Source organism: Lithobates pipiens, unplaced genomic scaffold, assembly GCF_037356315.1.
Source record: "Lithobates pipiens isolate NorthernLeopardFrog02 unplaced genomic scaffold, aLitPip1_a1.2 Scaffold_27, whole genome shotgun sequence".
Classification (NCBI taxonomy): Eukaryota; Metazoa; Chordata; class Amphibia; order Anura; family Ranidae; genus Lithobates; species Lithobates pipiens.
In genome coordinates, this window is record NW_027507788.1 from 12,937,903 (window position 1) to 12,953,313 (window position 15,411).

At 45.6% G+C, this 15,411-nt stretch overlaps 1 long non-coding RNA gene across 9 annotated transcripts in view; it reads left to right on the forward strand.

Annotated features, from left to right (window-relative positions):
- Window positions 1-15,411, forward strand: part of LOC143933537 (uncharacterized) — a 483,729-nt gene that overhangs the window by 413,222 nt on the left and 55,096 nt on the right. For all 9 annotated transcript variants that reach the window (XR_013263113.1, XR_013263115.1, XR_013263118.1 and 6 more), the window contains one exon: window positions 10,587-10,661. This is a non-coding gene — a long non-coding RNA (uncharacterized LOC143933537). The remainder of the gene's footprint in view (window positions 1-10,586; window positions 10,662-15,411) is intronic.

Consider the following 15,411-nt stretch of genomic DNA (forward strand, 5'->3'; position numbering starts at 1 on the left):
TACATAGAGCATTCCAATGGCCTAGTTTTCATTCAACAAAAAACAAAAATTAAAGTAAAAATTTGAAAATAAAAATACATTATTAAACCCTGGGTGTGGGTTATATGAGAAGAGTATTTTAATCATTCATTGATTGGCTCATCTTATCTATCCATGTATTTGTATACAGTATCTATATATATATATATATATATATACCATAGAGACATTGGTTGTTTATGTGTCTCTTTGGTTGTATTATGCATTTGTGTTGTAACCATTAATAAAGTATGTATATGTTTTAACTGTTGCTTGGTGTTAGTGGTCATTTAAAATCCCACCCAATTAGGGGGTTCTTTTCTTTGTAGTTCATTAGGGATGGGACCACCTCACCAGATCCTTTTGACCCATTGATAGCCCTTTCTACTTCAAACATTGACATATCGCCCGGGATTCAAATCCGTCAAGTGTGCAAGTTAATCACATCATCATCTTGCTCCACCATATAAGACTTCACTAGCATCTTTATGTGTCCAATTATCCCATCAGCAGCCTATCCAGAGCCAGCTGTGGTGGTGCCACCTCTGGGGAGTTTAACCAACTCTGCCATATATTGGAGAATTTCTTTGGTGATTTTCTGTGTTGATATGTGGTTTTTTTTACCAGATGAGACTAGCATTGACCATTTGGATCCATTGCACCTTGGGATGCGTGCCAATAGCCACAAACGTGCAATCAGCTTCCTGGCTAAGTATAAGAGTCTTGTGAGGGCAATGTATACCAAGGGAAGGTACAGGTCTTCATCCAGGCTACCTAGTAAACTCACCAGTGGCTCCAGTTCAAGCTGAACTTGGAAAACACTGTTTATTCTAGTGACAACACAGTTCCAATACCTCACTAGTTTGGGACAATGCCAGAGCATGTGAATGAGGTCACCCAAGTGGGCTTGGCTTTTGGGACATATGGCGGAATCACGTTTGTCTCATTTATGTAGTTGTACAGGGGTACAATATACCCTGTGTAGTATGAATAGGTGGGATAATCTCTGAGACGCCGACTCCGAATCCACTGGGCCTACTCCCAGGATTTGGTTCCACTGCTCACCGTCAATGGGGCCAACATCTTGCTCCCACCCTTCTCTCCCTTCTCTACATGGTAACAGGTCTGGGGCTTGTATACGTGATAGTAGGTGGACATAGATTCTGGAAATGATTCCCTTCTTTTCTGGGTCAGAGTATATAGATTCAAGGAACGTGGAGTCTTCTAGTTGCATATTAGAGTGCCTACTCTGATATCTAATGGCGTGTTGTAGTTGTATATATTGGAAGTGGTGGCCTCTGAGTGCAGGGAATTCACTCATCATTTGATCAAATGGTTTTAATACATGTCCGTTGAGTATCTGGGCAAAGTATCTAACCCCGGCTCCTTCCCAAATCGACTGGCTGGGTACCCTAGTCAGTTCAGTGTAAAAATGGTTCCACCATATAGGGGTCTGGTGGAGATAGCATGTCAATCCCAATGTGGTTTTGCCCCTTTTCCATATTTTCATCAGTGACCGAACTGTAGCGGGACGGGGGATGGAACTCTAGGGAAACCCATCGCCATTTGAGATAGGGCAGAGTAGTCCCGGTCCAGGCCTAGGAGGAGACCTCTGGAGGGGTCTGATCCTATTCCGAGGTCCCAACCTGTGAAATGTTGCATCTGTGCCACCAGGTAATACATTTGAGGATGCGGGACCGCCATACCACCCTGATCTTTAGGTAGTTGTAGTGTGGCCAGTTTAATTCTCGCCACTCCACCTCTCCAAATGAGAGCTCTGAATTGTGAATCCATGCGCCGAAACCAGTATTGTGGTATCCATATCGGGGCATTGTGTAGAATGTATAACAGCTGTGGTGCCAAGATCATTTTTATGAGACTGACACTGACAACGGCAATCTACTCCAACTAGCTTGCTTTTGCTGAAATTTTTGTAGTATAGGTTTTAGATTTAGGGCTATATAGTCTTGTGTGTCCCCAGTCACCACTATTCCTAAGTATTTATATGATGATACCACTTGTATGTGGGATACGTCCTCCGGTAAAGGTGACGGTAACGGATCCAGCAGCAACAGAGCCGACTTATGCCAGTTTATGGCAAAGCCCGATAATTGTCAAAACTGATCAGTTAAGCAGTCTGTATCTCCCAAGTACAGTAGGGTGTAATCCGCATATAAGGAAATACTTTCCTCCCCCTGCCCTCTGCAGAAGCCCGTAATGTCAGGGGAGGTCCAAACTATAGCCACCAGAGGTTCCAGTGAAAGGGCAAATAGCAGGGGTGAAAACAGACACCCCTGCCGCTTGCCACAAAACAGAGGGAAGGGTTCCGAAAGGGAGTCATTTATCCTTACCCTGGCCATAGGGGAAGCATACAATAGCTGCACCCAGGAGATAAAGTTATCGCCCAGACCAAAGCGTCGCACATATACTTCCACTCCACGCTGTCAAAAGCTTTGGCAGTGTCCAGAGAGAAGATGGCTCTGTTGCCTGGGTTATCCACTGGAATTTGTGCAATAAGAAACAATCTTTGGATATTCAGTGCCGTAAATATAGCCGGAATGAAGCCAGACTGGTCAGAGTTGACCAGTCCTGCCACCACTCCCGAAAGTCTAATGGCAAATACACGTGCCAATAGTTTGACGTCTGCATTAAGCAGAGATATAGGCCTATAGCAATGATGGCGAACCTTGGCACCTCAGATGTTTTGGAACTACATTTCCCATGATGCTCATGCACTCTACAGTGTAGTTGAGCATCATGGGAAATGTTGTACCAAAACATCTGGGGTGCCAAGGTTCGCCATCACTGGCCTATAGGAATCCGGGTTGTAGTGGGTCCTTGCCCGGTTTTGGTAACACTATATTAATAGCCTCGTTCATAGAGGCGGGTAAGCTACCTTCTTGAAGGGTGCTGTTGAGGGTTTTTAGTAGGTTAGGTAGAAGAGTGTCCCCATATTTTCCATATGTTTCTATGGGCAGGCAGTCAGCACCCAGGGCTTTCTTGTTTGCCATCTATGCTACCGCCAATGATAATTCCTCTAGCTTCAATGCTGCATTTAGGGCAGCTAGACCCTGCTGTGACACCCGGGGGGAGAGCACTGGTCCAGAAAATGGGCCAGTTCCTCTTGTGTGGGATGTACCTTAGATGTGTAAAGGTCTTTGAAGAATTGTGAAAACACAGCAGATATGTGGGTCTGATCAGTAACTGTTGCGCCGTCTATATTTTCAATGGCCTCTATATGGGTCGTGCTCTGCCAAGTTTTAGCCAGCATAGCTAGTAAATGACCTGTGTTTTCCCCCTCATTAAAATATTTTTGCTGTAGGGAAAACTTCTTGTTCTACGCAGCAGTGGTGGAAACTTGTTGATATAAGGTCTGCGCTTCCTCCCATTTATGCTCCGACTCCGAAGAAGGGATCACAATGTACCTTTCCTCTGCCCTGGCAACCTCGTCCATCACCAGATTTTCCCACTCTTTAGTTTTAGTCTTGATTGCATTAATTTGTTTTAATAATTAAGCCCCTGAGGAGAGCTTTTAGGGTATCCCAGACCAACGCCGATCCAGCCGTGCCCTGGTTAAGACGCACAAACTCTACCAGAGCTCTGGGTATTTGTTCGGTACTCAGGAATATTGTGAACCAGAAGGGGTTTACCTTCCACAGCTTATGATGCGGGGTTGGTGATATTATTATAGTGGCATTTACAGGGGAGTGATCATAAATGTTCCGTGAAGCATATTTCCCAGATTCAGTTAGTGCATGTGCCAAGTAGAGATAGACGAACTTCCGACGGGACGTTTCGCAAAGTTTGCGGTGGGTCCCATTGACTGCAATGGCAGGCGAATTTTCAAAACCTACAGGTCATATTTCCAGCCACAAAATAATTACTAGCTGTGCACACATAGTCCCACCACATGGCCACTGACATAACACATGTATGAAGTGAATCTGGGATCGACAACTACAAACATTCTTTTTTTATATGTGAAATTCTGACAATTCAGAACTCAGGAGCGCATGAAGGCAATGGAGGAGAGGAAAGGTCAGGGTAGGCAATGAAGAGGGTGCAGGAGATGATCACCAGCACCGTGATATAGAGCACTGACACCAGCACCGTGATAGAGTGCACTGACACCAGCACCGTTATAGAGAGCACTGACACCAGCACTGAGATAGACTGCACTGACACCAGCACCGTGATATAGAGCACTGACACCAGCACCGTGATATAGAGCACTGACACCAGCACCGTGATATATAGCACTGACACCAGCACCGTGATATAGAGCACTGACACCAGCACCGTGATAGAGTACACTGACACCAGCACCGTGATAGAGTACACTGACACCAGCACCGTGATATAAAGCACTGACACCAGCACCATGATATAGAGCACTGACACCAGCACCATGATAGAGTGCACTGACACCAGCACCGTGATAGAATGCACTGACACCAGCACCATGATATAGAGCACTGACACCAGCACCGTGATATAGAGCACTGACACCAGCACCGTGATATAGAGCACTGACACCAGCACCGAGATAGAGAGCACTAACAGCAGCACTGATACCAGCAACTTTCTGCTGGGCCCCAAAAATATGACACCGCTCAACCAAGGGTACGGGCATATAGTACGGTGTGCTTTTTTTGTACAAGGAAGTGAGCCAAATGTAGAAACAAGGTCTGTGTGCTCGATTAAATAAATCGTTTATAGAGATATACATTAAAGAGGACCCGTCATGCTTTTTTTCTATTACAAGGGAGGTTTGCATTCCTTGTAATAGGAATAAAAGTGATCCAAATAATTTTTTTCAAAAGGACAGTGTAAAAATAAAAAAATAAGAAGTAAAATAAATAAGAAAAATAAATAAATTTAAAGTGCCCCTTCCCTCCGGGCTCGCTCGCAGAAGCGAACGCATACATAAGTCACGCCCACATACGAAAACGGTGCTCAAACCACACATGTTGGCCCAGTTGCTCCGGTGTGCATACCTCTACATGCTGCCAAATATGTAATTAACATAGGAGATTGACATTTTCTAACTTTTCTTACCAAATGTGTCCGCTTCCCCTATCGGGGGTTTGCATGATCGAAAATTATATATGATTTACGTTTCTCTGCAGATTTAAGGTTGAATATATATTTTTATTAATTTGAAAGATCAATTAAAGTACAAAAGTATGTCCAGGACCTTATGCATAACATCACATAGTAACAATTATCCTGGAAATAGGATGAGCTAGGCTGAATGGGAGGGCGGGGGGTGGGGTTGTTTGGGGGAGGGGAATAATAGAGGTAGACAGAAACCCCAGGGATGGCAAATAACTTAGAACAAGGAAAAGGCTCCGTAGCCCCGCTGTCTATATTATTGCCTGTGATGACAACAACAACAACCCCAGGGCCCATGATCCCTGAGCAGTACTCACAGCATATATCAGACGCTCTGTGGCACGTTACCATTATTTCGTCCTTTCCTAAGGTGTCAACCACACAACAGCGCTCTATCATCGGATAGGAGTTAACCGGTGGGTAGGGGGGGATTACATGATAAAGTTTCTCGTGTGCAGGGGCAGAGGAAGCCAGCCAGCTGGTCTGCTTAACACTTTCTCTGCAGATTTAATGTATTATGCATTTTCCCCTGAACAATGGCTACACTGCCATGAAACGCGTCGTGCTTACGATAATGCAATATATTTTACCCATGGGCCATGGCCTTGTGCTCTCATGTTTTTTTTATTTTTTTTATCTGGAGGATTACTTGTTTACAATATGTTCACAAACTGACAACTACATGCCTATGTTTTATAATATGTTGTTTATGTGTGTACTATACCCAATGTATTCACTGATGCATGTTTTTTGTTTTAGACAATAAACACCTTTCTATTACTTGGTTTTAATTGTTGAGTCCTGACACATATACCTCATTCAAAGTCCCGAACTTCCTTGGTACAAACCACACGTGAGGTATCGCCATGATCATTAGAGCGAGAGCAATAATTCTAGCACAGGACCTCCTCTGTAACTCAAAACTGGTAATCTGTAGAAATTTTTAACCGTCGCCTATGGACATTTTTAAGTGCCAATGTTTGTCGCCATTCCATGAGCGGGCACAATTCTGAAGTGTGACATGTTGGGTATCAATCTACTCGTAACATCATCTTTCACAATATAGAAAAAAACTGGCCTAATTTAAATTTGTTTTTATTTTTTTATTTAACAAAGTGTATTTTTTCCCCCCCAAAAAAATGCATTTGTAAGACTGTTGCGCAAATACGGTGTGACATAAAGTATTGCAACGACCGCTATTTTATTCTCTAGGGTGTCTGAAAAACAGAATATAATGTTCGGGGGTTTTAAGTAATTTGTTAGCAAAAAAAAAAATGTTAAAGGGGTGTTGCCACCAAAAAATAAAAAATAGCTCAAAATTCATAAAAAAAAATAAAATAAAAATTAATTGGAAAAAAAATGTTTTAACTCACCTCTAAGCTCTAAATGCCTGTTGCTAGGGGGTCCCTCGTAGTCTGTCTTCTTCAATGCCCGGGCTGGTGACATCACTTCCCCTCACGCCGCACAGTCATCTGGGACCTGTCACGTGTCCCAGACGACTGTATGGCGTATCACGGCACCCGGCGCCGCTCGCGCATGCACAGTAGGTGCCCGGCTGTGAAGCCACAGCCGGGTGCCCATGGTAAGAATGCCGGCGCTGCGAGCGGAGCGGGGAACGAAGGGGGGGGGGCTTCGTTCCCCAGCATCGCTGGACCCTGGGACAGGTAAGTGTCCGATTATTAAAAGTCAGCAGCTGCAGTATTTGTAGCTGCTGACTTTTAATTTTTTTTTATTAGGGGGTACCCCACTTTAACTTGTAAACAACAGGTTTGAAAAATACGCTTGGTAGTTGAGTAGTTAATGAATAACAATAAAAAATCTGGAGAGAAAATAGCCTAATAACATTCGATGTTGCCCATATTAACACAGGATGAATGCAGCTTCACACGACAAAAAGCTCTACAATTTCTTTTTTTTTTATCAATACACCACTGCAAACTGCAAACTGCAAAAAAAAATAAAAAATATTCCAATAAAATTCAAAATCAAAAGCCAGCGGTGCCGTTGTGTGGCTGTGCCGGTGCCGTTGTGTGGCATCTCCATCCCAACCATATTGGTGGGGTGGAGATGGGTCTGAGGAACCTCTGTGGTCGGGTGTTTCGGGTCACAATCCAGACTTGAGGCGGTACCTAGAACATGAACATATAATGGTGTCACACACAATGTAATATTAGTCTGACAATGAAGAGTTCTCCCAGCACCTCAGTGTGCATAACCACCAAATAACATGGGAGGTCCATTGGGAAGGGGAATGGGAACAACCATGGTGGTCTGTTATCTGATGCTGCTATGCACACTCAGGAGATGGGCGACATTGGGGTTGACATTGGGTTTGATTCAATAAAGGAGACAAACTGATGTGGTATCAGCCTTATGCAGTTCCCGTACAGCAGGGCTGAGACTGGGAGAGGGAGAAGCACCACAAAGAGCCAATCAATTGAGCTGCAGTGTCCATGTGCTAACCAGGAACATACTGGCAGGGCTGGCACCAGTATAAGGCTGCTTAGACAGCCACCTTAGGGTGCCAGCTGCACAGTGCGCTCCCAGCACAGAGACCGGGCTCTTAGTAACATTCGGAAACCTGGGACTCCCGGTGTCCTATCATATATGGTCCCTCATTGGATAATGTCTGCTGTGTACTGCGCATGCACAGTACACAGCACACGCAGATTCCGAAAATAGCCGAGGATGAATGGCGCCTGCGCCGTGAGTCCAGGTTCTATCCCCACCATCCAAGTGGACATAGAGTAGGAATATAAAAGAGCCGAGCACAGCGAGGCCGAGCCCAAAGCGTGGCAAGCAAAGCTCGCCGCGAGGGGCCCTCTAATTTTCCCAACCCTATGTCCGCTTGGATGGGGGGGCTACCACCTCCATTCACGGGTCAGGCGCCGTTCATCTTTGGAGATTTTCCGAAGCTTCCTCTGCCCTGTACTGCTCATGCGCAGTACGGGGCAGACACTATATGATGGCAGGACACTATCTGCCAGAACACCGGCACTATCTGATGGGGGACAGTATATGATAGGACACAGTTCCCAGTCACCTGACCCCTGTGCTAGCCTCTGATTGGCTATCACAGTGATGAGTCACTGTGCAGCTCATCCATGTGTTTTCTTTCTCCTCTGAATGGAGAGAAAGATACATTGTGTCTTTCTCTGCTTGCAGGGGAGAAAACTGTCAACAAACAAAAGTGTGTAGAAAAATATTTATAAAAAAAAAAAATAAAGAAAAAAATACCTAGATTGAGGCTTGAGGGCAGCAAAATGCATCTTCGCCTGTGCAGACAAAAATCCTTAGGCCGCGTACACACGGGCGGACTGTTCGCCCAACTAAGTTCGTCAGACTGTTTGACAAACAGTCTGTCCAAACTTTTGAATGAACGAACTTGCCCACACACGGCACTTTTTGAGCGGACTGTTTCAGCGAACTAAGTTCGTCAAACAGTCCGCTCAACTTTTGAAATGAACGGACTCGCCCACACACGCAGAGGACAGTCCGCTCATTTCGAGCGCGTCTCCAGGTAGGCGGGGCCCGCGAAGGAGACGTCGCTGGACCCGCCACCTGGAATGAACTTAAAGGGGAAACCCAAAGCCGAAAAAAATCGGCGTGGGGGTTCCCCCAAAGTCCACAACAGACCCTTGTACGAGCACGCTACCCGGCCGGCCAGGAAAGGGGGGCGAGCGAGCGCGCCCCCCCTCCTGAGCCGTACCAGGCCGCGTGCCCTCAACATGGGGGGTGCCTTGGGGAAGGGGGGGCCGCGCGGCCCCCCCACCCCAAAGCACCTTGTCCCCATGTTGATGAGGACAAGGGCCTCTTCCCGACAACCCTGGCCGTTGGTTGTCGGGGTCTGCAGGCGGGGGGCTCATCGGAATCCGGGAGCCCCCTTTAATAAGGGGGCCCCCGGATACCGGCCCCCCACCCTATGTGAATGAGTATGCGGTACAATGTACCCCTACCCATTCACCTGTAAAATAAAAGTACCCAAAAAAAACACAACACACGAGATAAAATATTTTATTGCACAGCTCCGGGGGTCTTCCGTCTTCGGGGGTCTTGTCCCCCTCTTCGGTTCTTCTGCCGGGCCACCGCGCCTTCTTATAGCTCTTTTAGAGGCGGTGGCCCGGTCTTCTGTCGCCGCCTTCCGTTCTTCTGCCGGGCCACCGCGCCTTCTTATAGCTCTTTTAGAGGCGGTGGCCCGGTCTTCTGTCGCCGCCGCCTTCCGTTCTTGTTCTTGTTCTTGTTCTTCTTCTTCTCCAGGAGATGTTGGCACGATGCTCTCTCCGGCCGGAATGCCAGAGCCGCGCTGCGCTGCCACTTATATAGTGACAATGGGGCGGTGTCACATGGTATATGTCACATGGGTTGGTCACATAGGTTGATGTCACATGGGGACTATGACATCGTAAGGGGGCGGGGTCACCATGTGACCAACCCATGTGACATATACCATGTGACACCGCCCCATTGTCACTATATAAGTGGCAGCGCAGCGCGGCTCTGGCATTGAGGGCATGTTGAGGGCACGCGGCCTGGTACGGCTCAGAAGGGGGGACGCGCTCGCTCGCCCCCCTTTCCTGGCCGGCCGGGTAGCGTGCTCGGACAAGGGTGTGTTGTGGACTTTGGGGGAACCCCCACGCCGATTTTTTTGGGCGTTGGGGTTGCCCTTTAAGTCCATACCAGGCGGCGGTGCCTGCAACGTCTCCTTCGCGGGCCCCGCCTACCTGAACACGCTCTCGAAATGAGCGGACTTTCCTCCGGGCGGGAACAGTTCGCTCATTTCGAAAGTACAGCGGACTGGCACACACCCGGGCGGACTGTCCGCTGAAACTTTGTTTCAGCGGACAGTTTTTCGGAAATTCCGAAAAACTTGGTTCAGCAGACTGTCCGCTGAAACTGTCCGCTGAAGCCCACACACGAGCGGACTGTCCGCTGAAACGCTGTTCAGCGGACAAAGTTGAGGGAACAGTCCGCCCGTGTGTACGCGGCCTTACTGATAGGAGGGGAGAGCAAAGTCACAGTGAGATGAGCTCATTAGTCCGCTATGCCTCCTTTTCACTGTCCAATCACAGGCTGGGGGAGGGACAAGACCCAAGAGAGATACCTAACTGCAGCAGAGAAACCTAAGGTCTCCTGCCAGACAGGACTGTGCTGTGCCACAGAGCTGTGTAAATCTTGGGACTGGGTGGACAGACCCTGTTGCTAGGTACACCAGCAGCTCTCGTGTATGCATTTTATATGTGTGTTTGATTGTTTGCCTGGAGTTCAGCTTTGAGAACAAATATTCCAATGATTTTATAATTCCATAAACCCAATGGTGACTGGTTCTCTCTAAACCTATAATGGCAACCAATAAACAGAAGCATATCTGACTTTCTGTACAAGTGGTGAGATGAATTTGCATGAACCATTTATATTTGTTTGTGAAATAATTCAAAAGGACTTTTCTTTTCCAGGTCCCTTATGACTGTCTCACTCTTTAGGTTATGAGCGGTGAATGGAGCCGAAAATCCGAGCAATTCTGCAACAAAGTAAGTGACTCTCTTTTTATCTTTCCCTCCCCCACTATTTTTCCTTCTTCCTTTCTCTCTCTTTATTTTTCTTTCTTCCACTTACTTTCTCTCTCACTCTTTCTTTCTTCTCTTCTTTTTCTCTTTTTTTTTCTCTCTTTCCCTCTCTCTCTTTCTTTTGTGCTCTTTATTTCTCCTTTTCTTTCTTTTTTCTTTCTTTCCCCCTCTCTCTCTCTCTCTTTCTTTCTTCCCTTCTTTCTTTCTCTTTCTTGCTCTCTTTAACTTTCTTTTTTTCCCCTCTCTTTCCCTCTCTATTTCTTTCGTTCTCTCTCTCTCTTTCTTTTTTTTTCTCTCTTTCTTTCTCTTCCCCGCTTTCTTTATTTCTTTTTCCTTTCTCTTTCCCTCTCTCTTTCTCTCTCCTTTTCTCCCCCTCTTTCTCCCCCCCCCCCTCTCTCTCTTTATTTTTTCTCTTTCCTGCTCTTTCTTTTTTTTGTCTTTCTTTTTTTTGCTCTTTCCCTCTCTTTCTTTTTCTTTCCTGCTCTTTCTTTCTCTTTTTCTTTATTTTTTTCCTCTTTCCCTCTCTCTCTTTCTCCCTTTTTCTATCTCTTTCTTGCATTCTCTTTCTTTTTTTCCTCTCTTTCCCTCTCTATTTTTCTCTCTCTCTCTCTCTATCTCTCTCTCCCCCTTTCTTTTTTCTCTTTCCTGCTCTTTCTTTCTCTTTCTTTCCTGCTCTTTCTTTCTCTTTCTTTTCTTCTTTTTTTTTCTTTCTCTTCCCACTCTCTTTTTCCCTCTTTCTCTCTCTCTCTTTTCTTCTCTTTTTCTTTCTATCTCTTTCTTTCTCTTTCTTGCTCTCTCTTCCTTTCTTTTTTTCTCTCTCTTTCCCTCAGTTTCTTTCTTTCTTCCCTTTTTCTTTCTTTTGTTCTCTCAATCGCTTTCTTTCTCTTTCTTTCTCATTTTTTTTCTCTTTCTTTCTCTTCCCCACGCTTTCTTTATTTTTATTTTTTCCTTTCTCTTTCCCTTCCTCTCCTCCCCCCCCTCTTTCTTTCTTCTCTTTCTTGCTCTCTTTATTTTTAATTTCTCTCTCTCTTTCTTTATTTTTCTTTCTTTCTCTCTCTATTTTCTCTCTCTATTTTCTCTCTCTCTCTCTCTCTCTCTCTCTCTTTCTTCCTTGTTTCTTTCTTTTGTTCTCTCAGTCGCTTTCTTTCTCTTTCTTTCTTTCTTTTTTCTCTTTCTTTCTCTTCCCCACTCTCTTTATTTTTTATTTTTTCCTTTCTCTTTCCCTTCCTCTCTCCCCCCCCCCTCCTCTCTTTCTTTCTTCTCTTTCCTGCTCTCTTTATTTTTATTTTTATTTTCTTGCTCTCTTTCTTTATTTTTCTTACACCCCTCAAATTAAAAATAAAATAAAAATTATTATACCTTTTCATGTGACAACACTGAAAAAATTACACTTTGCTACAATGTAAAGTAATGAGTGTACAGCTTGTATAACAGTGTACATTTTCTCCCCTCAAAATAACTCAACACACAGCCATTAATGTCTAAACTGCTGGCAACAAAAGTGAGTACACCCCTAAGTGAAAATGTCCAAATTGGGGCCAAAGTGTCAATATTTTGTGTGGCCTCCATTATTTTCCAGCACTGCCTTAACTCTCTTGGGCATGGAGGTCACCAGAGCTTCACAGGTCACCACTGGAGTCCTCTTCCCCTCCTCCATGATGACATCACGGAGCTGGTGGATGTTAAAGACCTTGAGCTCCTCCACCTTCTGTTTGAGGATGGTGCTGTATTGCAAATTTGTTCATTAGAAAATATTCAAATTAACGAAAACCTGTTTTAACAATTTTTTTACGAAAACATAAATTCGTAAATGCAAAAAATCCAAAAATTTGAAAATAAGAATGAAAATCTGAAAATATAAATATTAACCGCAAATCCCAAAATTCTAAAATCCAAAATAATAATTAACTAATAATAACTATTAGTAACTATTAAATTATAGGTATTGGGATTTAACTGTGTGTTCCCTAGATGTGTTCTAACTGTGGGGGGAATGTGGCTGACTAGAGGAGGAGCCAGATCACTGTTCCTACTCAGGAACACACAATCTGTCTCCTCTCCTCTGACAGAACCGGGATTTGTGTTTTTACACACACAGATCCCGGTTCTCATTCTGTTGCGAGTGATCGCAGGTGCCTGGCGGGCATTGCGCCCACCGGACATGCTCATCGGCTCCAGGGACACGCTGCAGGTGCCTCCTACAGCGTCTTAAAGAGCCAACATACAGCTACGAGGGCTTGCCCAGGGGAGCCAAGCGGCGGCAGTATAACTGCGGCGGCTGGTCGGGAAGAGGTTAAAGTGATTGTAAACCTCAGACATGAAATTTTGAACAAAGCATATCCCTCTATAGTGTGTACTTGTCTCTATCCAGAGTACTAAGTGTAATTTCTGTCTTCTGCTTCCTTCCTCTGCTATCTGCACTCCTGACAAGTTTTCCTTACACCAAGGGAAAAATGGTGACAGGAGAGGGACCTCCGGCACGCAGTCTGTGATTGACAGCTTCAGCTCTGTTCCTGTGTGCTCTGCAAAGGAGGGGTGTGCGTTTCCCCTCCTCCAATCAGCTCTCTTATCATGCAGCTCTGCAAAGTGTAATTTCTGCTCTCTGCTCCTTGCTTTCTCGAAGCTCAGACTAGTTGTACAAACTCTGTACTTTGAATGGCTGTAGAGAAGAGAAGACGTCAGACAAACAGGAACAGCTTATGTTGGATGATTTATTCTATTTCTGTGTATCACATGAGACCAGTCACTTCACCGGATATATGGAAGGGTTTACAACCACTTTAAGAGGTGGTGAGGGGGCGATATGTCCCCTCTTCACCACCTGTTTTAACCCCTAAGCGTGGTACTAGCACACTTTAAGCATTTGCATTGCACATAGTTTCAGGATGGCCCTACTCACCTGAATGGATTCCAACCCTGTTGTAACAGTTTTGTGCCAGCTCCATAAAGACATGGCTTGACCAGTTTGGTGTGGTGGCTTGAAACAAAATATCAGATCTACAGCATACCAAGATAGTAGAGTACATTGTGGACAGGGGAGGACTGACCATTGGGCCACTCGGGCACTGCCCGAGGGCCCCATGCCACTAGGGGACCCAATCAGGGTTGCCAGCCTCAGTAAAACCAGGGAAAGTATGTAAAAAGCTGTGGTTTTTTTACATCTGTCTCTGAAATTCATAGTTTCATAGTTAGTACGGTTGAATAAAGACACCAGTCCATCCAGTTCAACCTGAGTGTGTGTCTACAATTGTCCCTATCCCTGTACATTGCCCACTCTCATCGGTCCTTACCCTCGAGGAGCCACAACCCAATGTCCCCATTCATATAGTAGGGCCAATTTTGGACAGAAGCCAATTAACCTACCTGCATGTCTTTGGATTGTGAGAGGAAACCGGAGTACCCGGAGGAAACCCACACAGGCACAGGTAGAACATGCAAACTCCAGGCAGGTAGTGTCCTGGTTGGGATTTGAACCAGCGACCCTTCTTACTGCTAGGTAAGAGTGCTAATCACTACACCACTGTGCCGCCATTTGAAATGTCCCTTACCGACATCCTTTTGGTCTAAAAATCCCGAGATTATAGCTGCCTCACCTCTCCAGTACCTTCTCAGCCAATAGAAACATGTCTGTGTATTCTGTGTGATTGTATACTGTGTGTGTTTGTGTATACTGTGTGGCCCCATAATGTCTGATTGCCTGGGGGCCCCATAATCTCCTATTGTCCCGGGGGCCCCATGAGTTGTCAGCCCGCCCCTGATTGTGGGCATCCAACCCTATAGGAACACTTTGGTGAAGATCCTTTTCTGCTCCACCATGACTTTGCCCTCGTGTACCAAGTCAGCTCCACAAAAATATGGGTTGACCAGTTTGGGGGTGGATGAACTCAAGTGCCCTGACCTCAACCCCACTGAACACCTTTGGAATGAGCTGGAACGCTGATTGTGAGCCAGGTCTCTACATCCAACATCAGTACCTGGCCTCACAATTGGGCCAAATTCCCACAGACACCATTATGGAAAGCCTTCTAAGCCCCTGTACACACGGTCGGAGATTTCGACAACCAAATCCGTCGGATTTTGTCCGTCGGATCTTGTCCGAAACTGTTGCATACACACGGTCGGACTAAGTTGTCAAAAAATCCGATCTTTCAGAACGATGATGATGTCGTAATTTCGTTACGATGGGACTACATTCAGGCCAGTAGCCAATAGCTTTGATGTAGGAATTTGATCTGAGCATGCGTGGCACTTTGTCCGATCAAAATTCTCTACACATGATCGGAGTATGTCGGATCGAACCAGTTGGTCGGGAAATATTTCCAACAAGTTGGAAAATTGGGTCCACCGGATATTCCGACGGAATCAGTTCGATGCAGACCACACACAGTCGGATTATCCGGCAACACAGTTCGATAGGACACATTCCGACGGATTCTCCGACCGTGTGTACAAGGGCTAAGAAGAGTGGAGTCTCTTATAGCCTCAAGGGAGGGGGAGGCATAAACCCATATTAATACAAAATGCCATTACTATACCTTCATATGTTGCCCGTAGGTTTTTCCGGTCCCCATGCTCCAGGAAGAATTGTCCGTCCTTCAGTTTGGTGTAAAGGATTATGTGGGTTCCGTTGATGTAAACCTTTGATTCATTGTCACGGCACATTCTGGCTGTAGGCTCTCCGCTGTAGTTTATTGGTGTAAAATCACAGTAAACC